The 16,027-nt window shown below is 50.3% G+C and overlaps 1 protein-coding gene across 4 annotated transcripts in view; it reads right to left on the minus strand.

The window, feature by feature from the left end:
* The window catches only part of ZBTB7C (zinc finger and BTB domain containing 7C), a 353,420-nt gene that overhangs the window by 119,012 nt on the left and 218,381 nt on the right, over positions 1 to 16,027 (minus strand). The gene's annotated exons all lie outside the window — the stretch shown is intronic.

Genomic DNA, 16,027 nt, shown 5'->3' on the forward strand with positions numbered 1-16,027 from the left:
CTGCTAAATGCGAAACGAGCCCTAGTCCTCTTCCTGGGAATTGCTTAAACAATCGGAAAAAGTTTGCATAACAGAAGCCAGAGAAACCCTGCCCCTGGCAGTGCCAGTCATCCGCCAGTGCTGCCTCCTGGAAAGAGCCCATACAAAACTATACCCAATATTCTCATTTGCTCTATCTGGTCCCGCGTAGGTTTGAAACTAGCAAACAAATATGTTAGAATTGTGTATAAAACAAGAGCAAGTAGGCCCCTGCGTGACATGGGCCTCCGGGAATGAGGGTTAGAGCATGTATTCTGTGACTTCTTTTGGTGGTTCAACATTGTCTTATTTTCCTTTCAGATTCTTGGCTGTGTCTCAGACAGAGGAGGTAGGCAAATAAATGAGGTTTCCCTGTACCTCTAAGATTCTTTACTATGTTACATGGACTTCATTTCTTGGAAATGTTACACTAGAAAAACCAGATTTTTAGAACTTTCTTTATCTTGAATTGAGCTGTGTGACTCTAACAAGACTGGAAATAGAAGCATACTCAGACTGTCAGAGCTGAAAGGCCCCTCAGAGCCCCTAAAGACCCACCCCCTCACTTCACCCCTAAGGAAATAGGGTGTGTCCAAGGTTACAAAAGAAGCTATTGGCTAATTGGCAAATATCTCCTCCATGGGAGATTTTATGAAATGATTAACATTGACATCCTGTGCAGGAATGTTGCATTTACAACCCATCTTGTTCCAAAGGATTTGAGCCAGCTTACAAGTATGCCTACAAGGCAAGGTAAACACGCATAAAAATTGAGAAAGAAAAATGAGGCACAGGGCAAGTGAGAGCAAAGATGGAGCCAGGCTTGAGATGAACCCTGGCAAGACCTGTGTGCTTAGTCCAACGTGGCCCTAGATTTGGTACCAAAATGCCTGGCAGTCAAGAGTAGGGGGAAATATGCCAGCCCTATGGGGTCCTGCTTTCTTATTCTCTAGGACTTGTTTTTTCCCTCTCTAGCCATCAGTTTTCCTGTCTGTCAAATGGACAAATCCTGACTTGTAGCATCTTTGTGAATATCAAGTTAAATCTTATATGTAAAAGAAAGCACTTGAAAAGTACAGTGTACAAAAGGGCTTATCATTTTATTTTCTTGCTGTCTCCTTGTAATGAGTTAAACACTGTTCATTCTCCATTGGCTGATGTGGCCTCCAGATTTAAGCAGCTATACTTGGTCAAAGTTAATTCTATGCACATTCTTAAGAACATCAAGCACTGTCCAAACACTGAATGAAAAGCCTTATAACATTTTCTGAGCTCCAATTAAACCTATTTCCCCCATCATACCTTTTCCTCTTTCCTTGCTTTGTCTGGGAAAAATTAAGATACTTAGAAGCAGCAGGGAACGTAAAATTCTAAAATAAAGTTTAAGTATCCCCTAGAAAATTCCTGTTTCCTGGTGCAAGAGGGTTGTTGGATGACGGAGAGGAGAGAGCAGGGTTGGGGAAGGGCAGGGTGGGCCCCTCCACGGGCCTACTCCAGCTGCAGTTTGGCAGGCACTGCCCCGACCTGTCACTCAGAGGGTTTCCCCAGACTTATGTGTTGGGGTGGATGGCGTAAGGGATCTTCTGAACACAGGCCAGAGTTTTAGTTAAAAGTTGGTGGGGAGTGGGCATGCTGGGATTCCAAGCGGTGGGAGGGGGCAAAGGAGCCACCAAGTCTGCTCAAGCAGAGCTTTGGGGTCCTCAGTCGGCTTCCCTTATGTGGCTCTTGTCTGAGATAATAAACTGGGGGTACTCACTGAGAAGAGCTTTTCAAGGAACAAGGGTATTCACAGAGAAAGAATCATGTATATAGCACAATAACAGAAATATTAAATAATATATACACAATATGTCTAGTTTGGGATTGAACATGGGAAGGTCACTATGGGATAAGGTGGTCCAGCATTCTCCTTGGGAAGTTGTTGGTCTCACAAGGTCATTGCTGCCAGAGCCCACTGAGCTGTGCGGCGACAGGTGAGCAGTGGGATGAACCAGCCTCAGCTGGGACATGGTCACATAAGAACCTGCCCTCTTGGCTATAGAGCCCTTTACATTTCTCACAGTTATTATTGGAAGGGTTAACGTAGGGTTAATATCATTACCCCCATTTTATAGCTGAGGAAACGGAGAGCTGGATGGGTTGAAATTACTTGTCCAAATGGCAAGAATCTGGTTGTCCCAGCGGAAAGGCAGTCTGGAATCTAGGCTGAGAGCACGAACTGTAGATCCAGACACTGCATCCTGGCTCTGCCATCACTCCCTCTGTGACCTTAGGCGAGTTCTTGAGCCTCTCTCTGCCTCAGTTTCCTCATCTGTGACGGTTGTTGGGTGGATTACCTGAGTCAATATATGTCAAGTGCTCAGAACAGCCCCGGACACATGTAAAGTGCCACAGAAGCATGTTAAACACATCGACTCCCAGCTCGAAGCCCACCTCAGCAGCCCCCAAACCAAAACAGACCCATGGCAGGATCCCAGGTGTGCGTGCTCCATCCTGTGGGAGAAATTCTAATCCCACTCAAGCATCATGGGGTGGAGAGAGGGGCTAGAGTGGAAGGGAGGGGGGGAGCAGCCACCTGCTAAGCTTCTCCAGTGCCCTGGGGACAGTCCTGTTTCCTCCCTCTTCGAGGACTTTGCCAAGGAGGAACATACGGGCGCAACAAACCTGTGCCAAGCAGGAACGAGATGGTACCTGGGCCTGATAGGCTGGCAAGTTCAGCAGGCACAGGTTCCCACCAGGGCAAACGCCAGCTCCCCACTCCGGCCCTTCATCTCCTTCTCTTTGCTTTGGAGGATTTATTTTTAGTTGCCGCCAAGGGTACCCATCAGAAATGACAGGGGATTTGCCTTTGGGAAGGGCTGCAAACGTGTTAGGCAAACAAGTCCTGGTGAACTTTCTCATAACTGCGGCCTTAACAGGCCACAGAATGACTGTGGGAAAGAACGGTGCTTCCCAAAAGCTACGGGGTCCATACACTGAGGAGCAGGGTCTGAACTGGGAGGCAGGCGTCCTGCTTCTAGCCTTGGCTCTGCCGCTATGGGGCTCTGTGTCCTTGGCCAAGTACTTCTTCCTTCCAGGTTGTCACTGTTCTCATTTGTAAAATGAGGGTCTTGGGAGGTGGGGGTGGGGGGGTGGGTGGCGGTGATGACCTTGAAGGCCCTTTTTGGCCCTCCCATGTGTGAGTCTGCAGGAAGCGTTCTGGGACCAGAGCTGCGGAATTCCGAATGACTGCTGGTGGTTCTGGCTTCTCGTGGCTTCTGGGCCCTTTTCTGCCCTTTTCTCAGTTGTTATTATCCAGCATGGAAGGGTGTCTATTCATTCAGCAAACACGTGGAGTGTTCCCCGTGGGAACAGAAGAGGGTAGACTCCAAAGGCAGAGGGTGACAAGGAGAGGCCAAGGGGAAGGGTGTCAGGCACAGCCCCCTCCACCTCACCTGCTATCAGAATACAGTGCAGAGGGAGCACAGACCAGGAACCCCTGCAGCCTTGAGCACATCCCTTCCCCTCTCACGGGCCAGTCCCCTTATGGGAAAACGCCCAGACCTGAACTAGCCGACCTGTCCCACCCTCTGCTCCTGAGCTCTATTGCTTATTCTGTGTCTGTTATGCACCAGCACTGGAGTAGAGGGGTGGGGGCAGAGAGATTTAAGACCCCTTTTGCCCTCAAGGAGTTCAACCCATGTCCTCATCATTGCTTAATGAATTGATTTACTTATTGAGTACCTACTGTGTGCCAGAAGCATCTGGAAAGGGTAAGGGTCATGGCCTAGCCTTTTTTGTTTGTTTGTTTCTTTTCTATCCTATCCCCCTTGTCTTAACACATAAAACACCTGCACACGTGGTGGTTAAGGGCACAAACCCTAGAGCCACACTGCGCCGGTGTGAATCCTGGTGGTGTTCCAATTACCAGGCTCAGTGCTCTTGTCTGTAAAATGGGAAGCATAATAATTCCTACCTCGCAGGGTTCTGATGAGGATTCAGAAAATTAATGCTTTTAGAACACTTAGCATAGGGCCCGGCACATAGAAGGTGCCCGCTAAATGTTTGTAAATAAAATACTTACCAAGATGAATAGACCTGCTTCTGGTCTAAATTTGTCATCATAAGAAAGTCCCACGCACGCACCTTCCTTCCTACTCTAAATGATGCGTGCACTGTTAATTTATTCATCAGGCTCTGTGTTAACAGACGGTGCAAAGGTAAACCTCATCACAGCTAAGTTTAACTATCCGAAGTTCCCAATCAGTAAGGTCCAAGTTCATCAGCTTCTACTATAACCAACACTAGTTCATCATTCAGTTCATCCTATTTCCTCTCCAAATACGTTGTTGAAACTGATAATAGTTGTCTGACTTGAATTTCTCCAACTTCTGTCCTTCCCGGCCCCACGTGCCAGGGCAGGACTTACAGCACAGGCCCGGCAGGCAGGACCCCAGAGGCCTGAAGCACAGATCCCACAAAGCCCTGGGCAGCCCAGAGCTGGGAACAGGGGGCCTTCAGTCCTGAGGTTCTGAACCTGTGGGCTGTGGTCTCCTGACACAATGCCTGGCTGGGCCCCAGGATGACAAGAGCCCCTGCAGGAACAGACATGCCTCGGTGTTTTGCAACCTGTTCAGATATTGGCTGAGGGCAGTAAATGGAAAAGAGTCACAGCACTAATCGCTCTGATCTGGAGTTGCCAACTTGGTTCATCCTTAGACCCTAAGGCACAATGACTGGGGCTGGAAGTGACCAAAGCCGATGCTGGGCTCCTAAAGGTGGTCACCACTGGCCAACTACCCGGCAGAAACATGGCACTAGCATGCTCGGAGAAGGAGCTGGAGCCCCAAGCCCATGGGAGTCTTGCGGGCGTGGGGATCGTCTCACTTCTCCCAAGAGTGTGTTTTGCCAGCTTCCTCATTGAGGGCTCCCTCATTCAGCTCACCAGTACTTACTGAGCATCTACTCTGTGCCACACAGGTGCTAAGCTAGGTCCCCAACACAGAGCTACCCTAAAAGGAAAGCAACACTGGGCTGGAGCTAGGAGGTGAGGTTAGAGTTTCAGCCCTACCACTAATGAGCTGTGTGACAAGTCACTTCCCTCTCAGGGTCTCAAGGGGCCTTGATCTATAAAAACCCAGGACGGGGCTGAGAATGCCTGTGGTTCAGTTCTGTTAAAGATCCTTGTTATTTAACCTATTAGATAACATTCCTGATGTACAGATAGTGGCAATCTTGGTCAAAGAGCTCCAAGCTTGTAAAAAACACAAGCTCAGCAACCCACGAAGTTCTCCATGGCCACAGGGAGGGTTCCTGGGTTTGCTACCTGGAAATGTAAGAACTGGTAGCCTTTGGGATGAATCTGAAGTAGAACTGGCCACAGGGGCACACTGTGTGTGTGTGTGTGTGTGTGGGGGGGTTCCTAACGGGGACTACTGTGGTGCCCTTCTTGATGGGATCTGAGGGATATCTGAAACACTTCCTGTGCGCCAAATACCCCCTCCCCCCAATCTAGTGTCCTGTCTTTGGCATTTCTCCATTTGCAAGTAACTCTTTGGGGGTGGAGGGATGGCGTTCCCTTGCAGGAATCTCTGTGCAAAATGCAGACACCAGAGCCGGTGAGGTTTTTACCCTGGGTCTTCCCCTGCCTGCCAGCAGGGGCCTGGCAGCCGGTGGGCACTGGGCGCCTGAGGTCAGACAAGAAAGGGGACCCTGAAAGGATCCTAAGGGGGTGGGGGGTGGCGGGCTGCAGGGAAAGAGACAAAGAGGGCACGCACAGGATCTGAATTCTCCAGGAGGGGTCGGAGTGGGAGAGTTGAGGGCAAGAGCTCGGTGCCTCCCTTTGGCTAACCGATTCCTGGGAGGAGCCAACACGAGAGGGGAGGGAAGGGAGGGCCAGTCAGGAGAGAGGGTGGGGCCGGGATGGGGGGGTGCGGATTCACAGAAAAATTCCCGAGTGTGGTGAGGGTAGAGGGTGCTGGGCAGCACCCCAGTTCGCTAGGCCCACGCCCCTCGAGTTACCCAGCCGGTTCAGACTGGTTCGCCCACCTCTCCCTCCGCGCCAGCCCTTCTGGTCTGATCCCTGAGAAATCAGAATCGGGAACGTGATGCAACCGCAGCCGCTCCGCCCCGGCCACAAGCCCTCCGGACTCCGCGCCCGCCCGCAGCCCCGCCTCGCCCCGCCAACCCCCGGCGCCCCCTCCCAGGTCCCCGCCCCCCCTTCCCCAGCGATCCAGCACCCTCCGCTCCCCCGGAGTCCTCGCCCTCCGCTGGGGCATCCCGGCTGCCTCGGCCCCTCCCTTCCCCGGCACCACCCAGCCTCTACCCTATCTTCCCCGCGCCCCTCTCCGCGGCCCCAGCCTCTTTCTCCCGGCCTCTCCTCCGCATTCTCATCCTGCCCCAGCCCGACCTCAGCACCCGCCCTCCTCCCCTGGAGGCCGCGGCGCCTCCCCTGCCCGCCGTTAATGCTAGAGAGGCCGGCGCCTGCCCTGGCGGGAACGGCACTGACCCAAGAGAGGGGCTGCGGTGGGGCGGGGGGCGAGGGTCGCGAGGGTAGAAAGCAAAGCGGGACCTCCGGCCCCGTCGCCCGCGCCAGCCCACCCACCCCCTTGGAAGGCCTGGTGCCAGGGCCCAACATGGGCCAGGCAGGCAGCCAGGCTGCAGCTATCAGCAGGGTGGAGGGCAGTGCCAGCTGCAGGCGTCTCTGCCACCCGCACCGGCCCTACCCTCCCTCCAGCAGCACCTTCTACCCGAAACCTGAAGCCAGGCAGAGCCAAAGGCATAAGACCCCAATTCACTTTGAGATCTTTTTACAACGGGGAGGCTAGGGGTTGAGCCTCAGTGTCAGGGCTAGACTGAAGCCCAGCTCACTTATTTTTGGGGTGACCTTAGGCAAGTCACTTCTCTATGCCTCCATTGTTGCATTTGTAAAGTGGAGGTAATAATAATATCCACCTCATGGGTGTTGTGACTTTTGGTGCCTGGCACAGAATAGTTGCTTCATAAATAATAATATCAATATTAATATTAACTAAAAATTTGAAAATTATTATTATTATTATCTCCTCGGAGGGCATTTGCCATTGAGCAAAGGGAAGTATAGTAGAATCTGTATTAAAGATCTACTAAGCACCTGTTACAGGCAAGGAAGGCCACTTGGTACATAGCGCAGGAGTCTTGGGAGTGAGATGTGGGTTTGAATCCCAGCCCTGTCACTTGGTAGCTGTGTGATCTTGAGAAAGCTCTCTCTCCTTCTGAACCACACTTCCCCACCAGTAACATACTGATAGTAATGCCCACTTTGCAGATTCAGGGCAGGAAATAAATGAGGTAATGTTAGGAGAGTGTCTGGGGCAGTTCTCAGCGCAAAATAGGTGCCTCTCAGTCAATGAGAGGCATGGAGAAAGTCAGGAGGATGGGGGTGGAAAGGACAGACTCAGTTTCTGCTATGTGGGAGCTCTGCGGAGACAAGACTTAGGTGAAAAAAAATACCACAAACTCAAGGGGATCAAAGCTCAGTGCCAAATCCAAGGTCAGGAGGAAGGGCTGTGGGAGGGGGCACGCCTTTAGCATCCGTGAGAACGCATAAAGTGCTAAGGGTGGAATCCCAGGCATGGGTGGGGGATGCTTCTGGCGGGGGCGGGGTGGGGGTGGGGGGAGAAGCCCTCTCCCACCAGGAATAAGGGAGCCACCACTGGTCTTGAGAGGGGATGCAATTGCTCCAGAGTGATGGGTGTCAGCATCTGCTTTACTAGGGAGGCCCTGACAGAGGAAAGAGGAAATAAAGTTGGAAAATGAGGCCTGAGCACAATCTCCACCTTTTTAAATGACTGTCAGTGTGGCAGAACATTACTGCTACCCGCGGCTATGGCTGTGCGACTATGGAACTTGGCTCCCTCATCCACAAAATAACAGGGTTGGCAGGATGCTTTCTAGGCCCCCTCGGCTGCAACCCTCCACCCTTCCTGAAAGCAGTACATGCTCTGACCTGTAGGAATGTGGGGGAGAAGCCACTCCTCCTTGGAGGTGCAAGGGCTCAGTCCCATCAACCATTCCATGAGCTGGCTCGGAGCCCTCTTTCGTGGAGCAGGAATGAAGCTAAGGACTCCACCCTGAGACAGGCTCCCTGAGGCAGCAAGATCAGCAGTCCCAAGGAATATGACTCTGAGCTGGAAAGAGCCTTGCAAGCAGGCGTCCAGCCCTCTCTCTCATAGACCGGGAAACAAAAGCCCAAAGAAGTCAACGGACTTGTCCAAGTTCACGTGTCTCTTTGGGGGCAGGGGCAAGGTTCAACCCACGGCAGCATATTGCCTCCAATTAATTTAGTTCATAACAAGAAAAACAACAACAAAAGACCCCAGTAAGTTGGTGACCAAGGTCATCAAAACCTCCCTGAGTTCCTTTCATGAAAGCAAAACGGAAATGCATATACTTCACTACTAGGTAAGAAAGTGTTTCCCGAAGCGAGCGAGTCATATAAACAGCCCACACAGCCCCCATCAACACTGTCCGAGGCTGGAGGGGTGACCGGTGGGGCCTTGGGCAGGGGCTCCTGCCAAGCGGGGCGTGGCGGGGGGGGGGCGTTGCTTTTGTGATCTGCACTGCGGGCTGACCTCTCTCTGAAGAGAGCCCAAGGACGCTGGGCTTGAGTACTAATATGCATTTTTATTCTGCAATAATTTTCATACTGAGTTCAAGAGGCACCAGCTCCAAGTACATAAAACCAAATCAAATTAAATTAATTGATTTTATTGAAACCTGCTGCCGTTGTATTCAAGCCCACAGTCAGGGGCATGACCCCCGTGAAATACCAGAGGGTCTTTTGAAATAATGAAATTAATCACACCCCGGGTTACGTGCAAGGGCTTGCTCCTGAGCTCAAGGCAGGCACATGCCAGCTCACTGCCATGGGCGACGCCGCTGACCGCAAAGGGAGGTGCTGTCCAGGGGAGCCGCAGACCCACACTTCCCACTCTGCGGTGAGTCGTCTTTGTGCTTTTTAGGCAAACACAGATGTACACGGGCACACACACATATGCTGATCAGCTAGAAGTGCCCTGTCTCTTTCTCTCTGCCTACTTAGAGTCCAGGCCAAGCGCTCTCCCCATCCTCCTCCCCCTCTCCCTCCTACCTCTTCCCCTCCTTCCCCTTCTCCTCCCCACCCTCCTCTTCTTCCTCTTCCTCCTCACCCCACCCCCCTTCCTGACTCACCCAGGACCCCTCCAGCACTCACACCCATGTCCTTGGATGATATACTTTCAGGTTGCCTATTCTTTCATGAGGGGCTACCTTGTATCACTAAGCAAAGGATAATAACCCCCTTGAATGCAGGGAATGGGCCTTGGCCTTCTCTGGGTCTTTGGGGAAGCTCAGCCAAGCTCTGCACACAGAAGGCACTCCGGACGTTTATTAAGCACCTACTATGCGCTAGGCGCTAGTCCAAAACTTTACACGTCTTAACTCACTTCACCCTCACCATGGCCCCCTGCCCCCATTCTGAAATGGGATTATTATTGTCCTTATTTTATAGATAAAGAAACTGAGGCACAGAAAGTTCAGGTAACTGGTCACCATGGTCACCCAGCAGGTAAAAGAAGCAGAGCTCTGTTGCTTCTCAATAAATCTTAAACCAAAACAATTCCATAAACCCTGCTGCTGGTCAAGCGATGGCATCACCCTTTCCATTTGAAGATTTTTTTACAAGCAGGTAAGGTCATAAAAGCCCAGTGGCCCTGGTGGAAGGGCCAGTCTTCAACAACCCTTCATTTCACAGAGGATGTTTGCAGACCTGCAGGGAGAAGTTTCTTGTGCGAGGTCACACAGCAATTCAAAGGACAGAGCAAGCACCCTGTATCCTACTGGCTCCCGGGGCAGCTTTGTCCGGGGCAAAAAAGTCACCGATGATTCCAGTTACTTCTGTACTGGGGGCTCACACGCCAAAGTAGGCTGTCCTTCAGAGGATGCTGAGTGCCTAGGGATGCAGGTTCCTATGTTCTGTGGCCTTGCACATATTCAGGGAGCAAACTAGGGCAGAGTGGGGACCTGGGTCTTTGGGGATCAAACCCTCACATGGCAGCCGCATCAGGACCTGCCCTAGCCTTGCAGTAATCTGCCAGGACACCTTAGGAGACAAAGCCGTTCCACCCCACAGCACAACAAGCTTTCCAAGCCCCCACCCACCCCAACCCTCTCGCCGCTTCCACACCCCCTTCACTACCCTCAAGATTACCTGCAAAATAGAGCCTTGGACGTCGGCCAATGCAAATCCCCTCGCTGACTGTGAACCTGAGCTGCTTAATAATAAAGCTGAACACAGCCATCATAGCCACGACAGCTACGCTTCATGGAGATGCCATTGCTCTGTGCCAAGCCCTCATATGCCTTCCATCTAATCCTCACAACCCCATTTTACAGGTGAGGAGACTGAGGTAAAGGGAGGTGAGTAGCTTGCCTAAGCACACAAAGCTAGTGCCTGGTGGGGACTGCATTCAAAGCCGGGCTGTGGCGTTTCTGTCTGACACGCCTGCGGAAAACATCTCCCCATATTTGTGGACTGATGCTCTTTCATTGCCTCTTCATGTGCGAATAACTGTTTTTAAATTGTGGTAAAATAAATATATAAAATAAAAGCTGGCATTTTAATCATCTGAGTGCACCATTCGATGGCAGTCAGTATAGCCACAATGTTGTGCCACCATCACCACGATTTAAAAAACTTTTCCATCAACCCAAACAAAAGCTCTGTAACTGTTAAGTAATCATTTCCCAATCCCACTCCCCTTCAACCCTCCGCCACCACCTCACGAACCCCTGCTAACCTTCAATTTACTTTCTGTCTCTGTGACTTTGCCTGTGCTAGGTATTTCATCGTAGTGGAATCATACAATGTTTGTCCTTTGCCTGCAAAACCAGTTCTCTTAAATCGTAAGCCAGATTCTTCAACTTTTTAGGCCCTCAGTTTCTCACCTGCCAAAAGGACAGTGACCCTTGGCCTTCCTCCTTCACTGGGATGCTGTGGAAGTGTGAACTGGATGCTGGCTTGGGGGAGGAGGGCTGTCATCACAGGGAGGGCCAGTCCTTGGAGGCTCAGCATCCCCAGCTACTAAAGTTCAAGAAAGGCCTTGTTTGGTCCTGAGCGTTCCTAAGAGGACCAAAGAAGCAATGTATTTGGCTGGGGTAGGGGTGGGGAGAGAAATTCGTGTCTGTAGAAGGGAAGGGTGGCAAGAGGGGGAACCCAATGCTTCTGGGGGCCTGGGCAGTGCTGCATTGTCACAGGGGGCCAAGGGCGGGCCTTGGATGGACCACATGGAGTTCTGAACCCCTGGGGAGAAAAGGGGTGACCCAGTCAGGGCTCACCAGCACCCTCCCACCAATTCTGGGCCCACAAATTCTTCATCTCCTCTCCTTCTCACCTCCCTGTCTGCCCCACCCTGTGGTACCAGCCGGGCAATTGCCTTCCTACCTGAGGCATTACTCAAGCAGCCAGCGCCCCAGCTCCCCCCAAAAGCCTTCCCGCCCCTGGTGGTTCCTCTCCAGCTCCACTAGGTCCTTTTCAATCTCTATCACATGATCTGACACACTGGGGGGACACTGTCTTTCAGGGCACATGCGCAATGGGAAGTCCCGGGCTGCCATCTTCTAGCTGATCTAGGACGTGCGGCTCAACCACTCTGAGCCTCAGTGCTTCGTCTGTAAAGTGGACGTGAACGTGCCCCTGCCCGGAAGCTGTCCTCAGGACAAGAGGGAGTGTATGTCTATGACTTGTAACCTGGGTGTGTGGCAGAGCTACGCGAAGACACAACACAAGACGCGGCAGGTCTTCCTGATACTCAATGCTACTCAACTCTTTGGGGAAAATGCATTTCTTTTACATCAAAAAAAAAAAAAAAAAAAGAGGTGATTATGGAGAAGAATGAAAAACCTGCACTGCTTTTAAAAGACAAGACAGGCAACTTCCAGGGCAGCTCTTGCTCTCTGGGAGCCCCGTTAGGGATTCTCTTGGAATCACAATGTGCACTGCCCACTTTAATTCTGGCATGCGCTGGGTGCCTGACATGTGGCAGGCACTCGGAAAAGAGTTGCTGTGGTGTTTCCCCCAGCTGTCATGCGGGGAAGAGTTTAAAGCAATGGCACTGCAAACCCTCTGACTGGTATTGTCTCTTGGTCTCCCTTGGGAAAGGCAAAGCATTGGGTGGGAAGCCTGTGGGACTGCAGTACCAGGAGACGTTTTATCTCTACTTCACCGTCACAGGCTGGATGTGTATCCTTGGACATACCACTTAACCTCTCTGGGCCTGAATTTACTCCCCTACAAAGTGAAACAGTCCTTACAACTCAATATCAAAAAGACAAACAATCCAATTTAAAAATGAGCAGAAGCCCTGAAGAGACAGTTTTCCAAAGAAGACATCCAGATGGCCAACAGGCTTATGAAAAGATGCTCCACATCACAAATCATCAGGGAAATGCAAATCAAAACCACAGTGAGAAAATATCTCACACCTGTCAGAATGGCTACCATCAAGAAGACAAGAAATAACATCCTCATGTTGGTGAGAATGTGGAGAAAGGGAACCCTCATGCACTGTTGGTAGGAATGTGAATTGGTGCAGCCACTATGGAAAATGGTATGGAGGTTCATCAAAAAATTTAAAAAAGGACTACCATGTGATCTAGCAATTCCACTTCTGGGTATTTATCTGAAGAAAACGAAAACACTAATTCGAAAAGATATGTGCACCCCAATGTTCACTGCAGCATTATTTACAAAAGCCAAGATATCAGAGCAACCTAACAGTCCCTCAGTAGATGAATGGATAAAGAAGATACACACACACACACACACACACACACACACACACACACACAATGGAATGTTACTCAACCATAAAAGAAAACAATCTTTCCCTTTGCAGCAACATCGATGGACCTAGGGGTATTCTGCTAAGGGAAGTAAGTCAGACAGAGAAAGACAAACACCATATGATTTCACTTACATATGAAGTCTAAAAACAAACAAACAAACAAACAAAACAAAACAGAAACAGAAACTTAGAGAAAATGTGTAGTTTCTAGAGGGGAGGGGGGTTGGGGGATGAGTGAAGTAGGTGAGGGAAATTGAGAGGCATAAACTTCCAGTTATAACACACATAAGTCATGGGATGTAATGTACAGCATAGGGAACATAATCATACTGTAATAACTTTATATGGCGACAGATGGTAAGACTTATCATGGTGATCATTTCGCAATGAATAAAAATATTGAATCACTATGTTGTACACCTGAAATTAATATAATACTGTAGGTCAATTATATTTCAATTAAAAAATTAAAATAATAAAAAAAAGAAAACAAATGCCCTAACAACGGCCACCTTGCAGGGCTCTGTGCAGATGCCATCAGAGCATGTTGAGGGAAACAGAGCCAAGGATAAAGAAGCATCCACATGCCTGTTTGACTTCACTGCTCCCCACTGCAGCTTGGGGAGGCAGCTGGGCAAGTCAAGCACCTTGTGAGCAGCGCCCAGAGCCCCAAGGGTGAAGTGTTGTTACCACAGCCCTGCGAGGCAGACAGGGCATGGACTGGGCTGACCACTCCGGACGTGAGGACCACGGAGCCCGAGGCACTAAGTGGAGCTAGAGCAACTCTGACTCCCAGTGGATGCTCAGCCTCCTTCTAATACTCAGCGCTGCCCAGAGGTGAAAGGCGGGGCCTTAGTAGGCAACGAGCTTCCTGTCACCTCGGAAGTTCAGTCAGAGGTTGGCAAGGGTGGGAGAGTGGAATCTAAGCCTGGTGATGAGCTGATCACCTGATCTCTGAAAAGTCTTGCACTCCTGAGATTCTGGGATTCTAAGTAGCTATCAGGTTGGGAGGGGCTGCAAAGGCTCTGGTTTCATATTAGCTACATTTGCTTATTGCATTTCACTTGTCGCTTCTTTTCTGAAGAGTCTTGCCCAGAACACAGTGCCCAGTAGGTGATTAAAAAATAAATACTTGGTGATGGTTTTGCCGAAGTGTCCCTGGAATCCACTGTCCATACTGGAACAAACCCCTGGGGACTCAGGCAGTGAGGTCACTGACACTTACTGGGCATCCCCTGTATACCAAGCAGGGAGGTGGCTCGGTGGTGCTGTCCTCACTGAATGGGAGGAAGCTCTTGATGCTGTGTCCCCACTGCCCAGCCCTGACCCCAAACAATCCCTTCCTCCGTCTGCAGGAGGATCCCAATCCTGGCTCAGCCCTGCCCCTCTGGCCCAGCTGAACCCCATTCCACCCTTCCACCAGAGCTCCCTGCACAATGGCCATCCGGAGGTAGTCCTGTGTCCGGTCCCTCCTTGGCCGGAGGCAAAGTCCAGACCCTTCCTCCACCCTCCCAGGCCTCCCGCCCACGCCTGAATCTCTACTTTGAAAACTTCCCATGGATGAGTGATCTCCAGGCCACAGCGGCACACCACCCTCGCTTCCCCTCCCAGTCCAGGCTGCCCCTCCCACGGGCCCCAGCCTACCCATTTCCTCTGCCCTTTTCACCCTTTGGCGCCAGGACCAGCTATTCTGAGCCTTTGGCCCAGCCCCTTTCCCCTGCCAGCTGCTCCTTTACTGGGGCCTCCATTGCTTGCCTCTTCTCTTTGGAGTGGACCGTTACTCAGCCCTGCCAACAAAATGCATCCTGAGAGCGTGTGGTACAATGATATAGGAATACCAAAGGCAGCAAGACTCAGTGCAGACCTAAATGCTTGAGATACCTGTTTGGAAATGTTACATATAGGCCACTTCTGGGGGTGTGTGTGTGTGTGTGTGTGTGTGTGTGTGTGTGTATAGGCATGCTAATAGACTCTGGGTCCTTCCAAGAAGCTTCCCAAAGCAATCTTTCTCCCTCTTTGCCAGAAATGATGAATTAGTAGGGATGAGCCCCAACAGGATTAATAGTCCTTTTCTGGATACCCAAGCTTCTTGCTTCTTTTATGACACAGCAACCACTGGATTTCAAGGTTTCCTTGAGAAGATGCTAGAGCAATTACTGCAGATCTTATAAAATTACACTGAATGGTATGTTTGAAAAGATAATGTTCTGTATTCGGCTCGGTGAAAAGTTTCCCACAAAAGCAGCAACAGTCAGATAAAGGTGCCTACCCACATAAAACAGTTTTAGTAGATTTTCAGATCCCTTTCAGAGTGTGGGGAAGAGAGAGGGAAGGAGGACAGGGCTGGAAAAAGGAAAAGCATGTCCCCATGCCTTGATTTGGCCTTGGTGACCAGGAAAACACATTCTCAGGGTTGCCCCAGTCAATATTTGATTCACTGAGCTTATCAGCCAGACCTCAACCCGTGGGAAACAAAGGACAGGGCCTCACACAGAACCTGGGTGCTGGGTAAGGTGTCCAGGATGAGGGCTGGGCTGGTCTGGGGTCTCCTGGTCAAAGGCTTCCTGCAAAGAGGCCCTCAGAAATTGTTTGCTTGTTGCAAGACAACCTTCTTGGATTTCTGCACCAAAACTTTCTGATCTGGAAGCTCCAGCAACCTTGTTTGTGACAAATACATTGTCAGTGTGCAGATTTTCCTAAACATGACACCAATCTCACAAACCATAATGGGGAAAAAACTGATAGATTTGATTAAATAAAAATCTGAACTTTTTATATGATAAAGATACCACAATCCAAGTGAAAAGTACTTGCATTATGTATACAACTCTTTGTATAACATACAAAGAGTTCCTATGAATCAATAAGGAAAACCATGAAGTATAAATGTCCACTAAAATTATGTAAAGTGCCCAATCTCACTAATGACTTTTTAAAAATAAAAACCAGCTGCCAGGTGCTTATGAAGAAATGAGGGGCAGATATTTTAGACGAAGGGCACCAGATTAACGAGTGAGAAGACCTGAGGTGCAATCATCCGTCCAATGAGACCTCAGGCAAATCATTTCTCCATCTGGGACAGTTCTCTAGTTAATGTTTTAGCGGAAGTTGCATAAGGAATGGTACTTATTGGTCTCATGTCTTTTGCATCAGGCATAAAAATGGCG

Source organism: Hippopotamus amphibius, chromosome 11 (assembly GCF_030028045.1).
Source record: "Hippopotamus amphibius kiboko isolate mHipAmp2 chromosome 11, mHipAmp2.hap2, whole genome shotgun sequence".
NCBI classification, from domain to species: Eukaryota; Metazoa; Chordata; class Mammalia; order Artiodactyla; family Hippopotamidae; genus Hippopotamus; species Hippopotamus amphibius.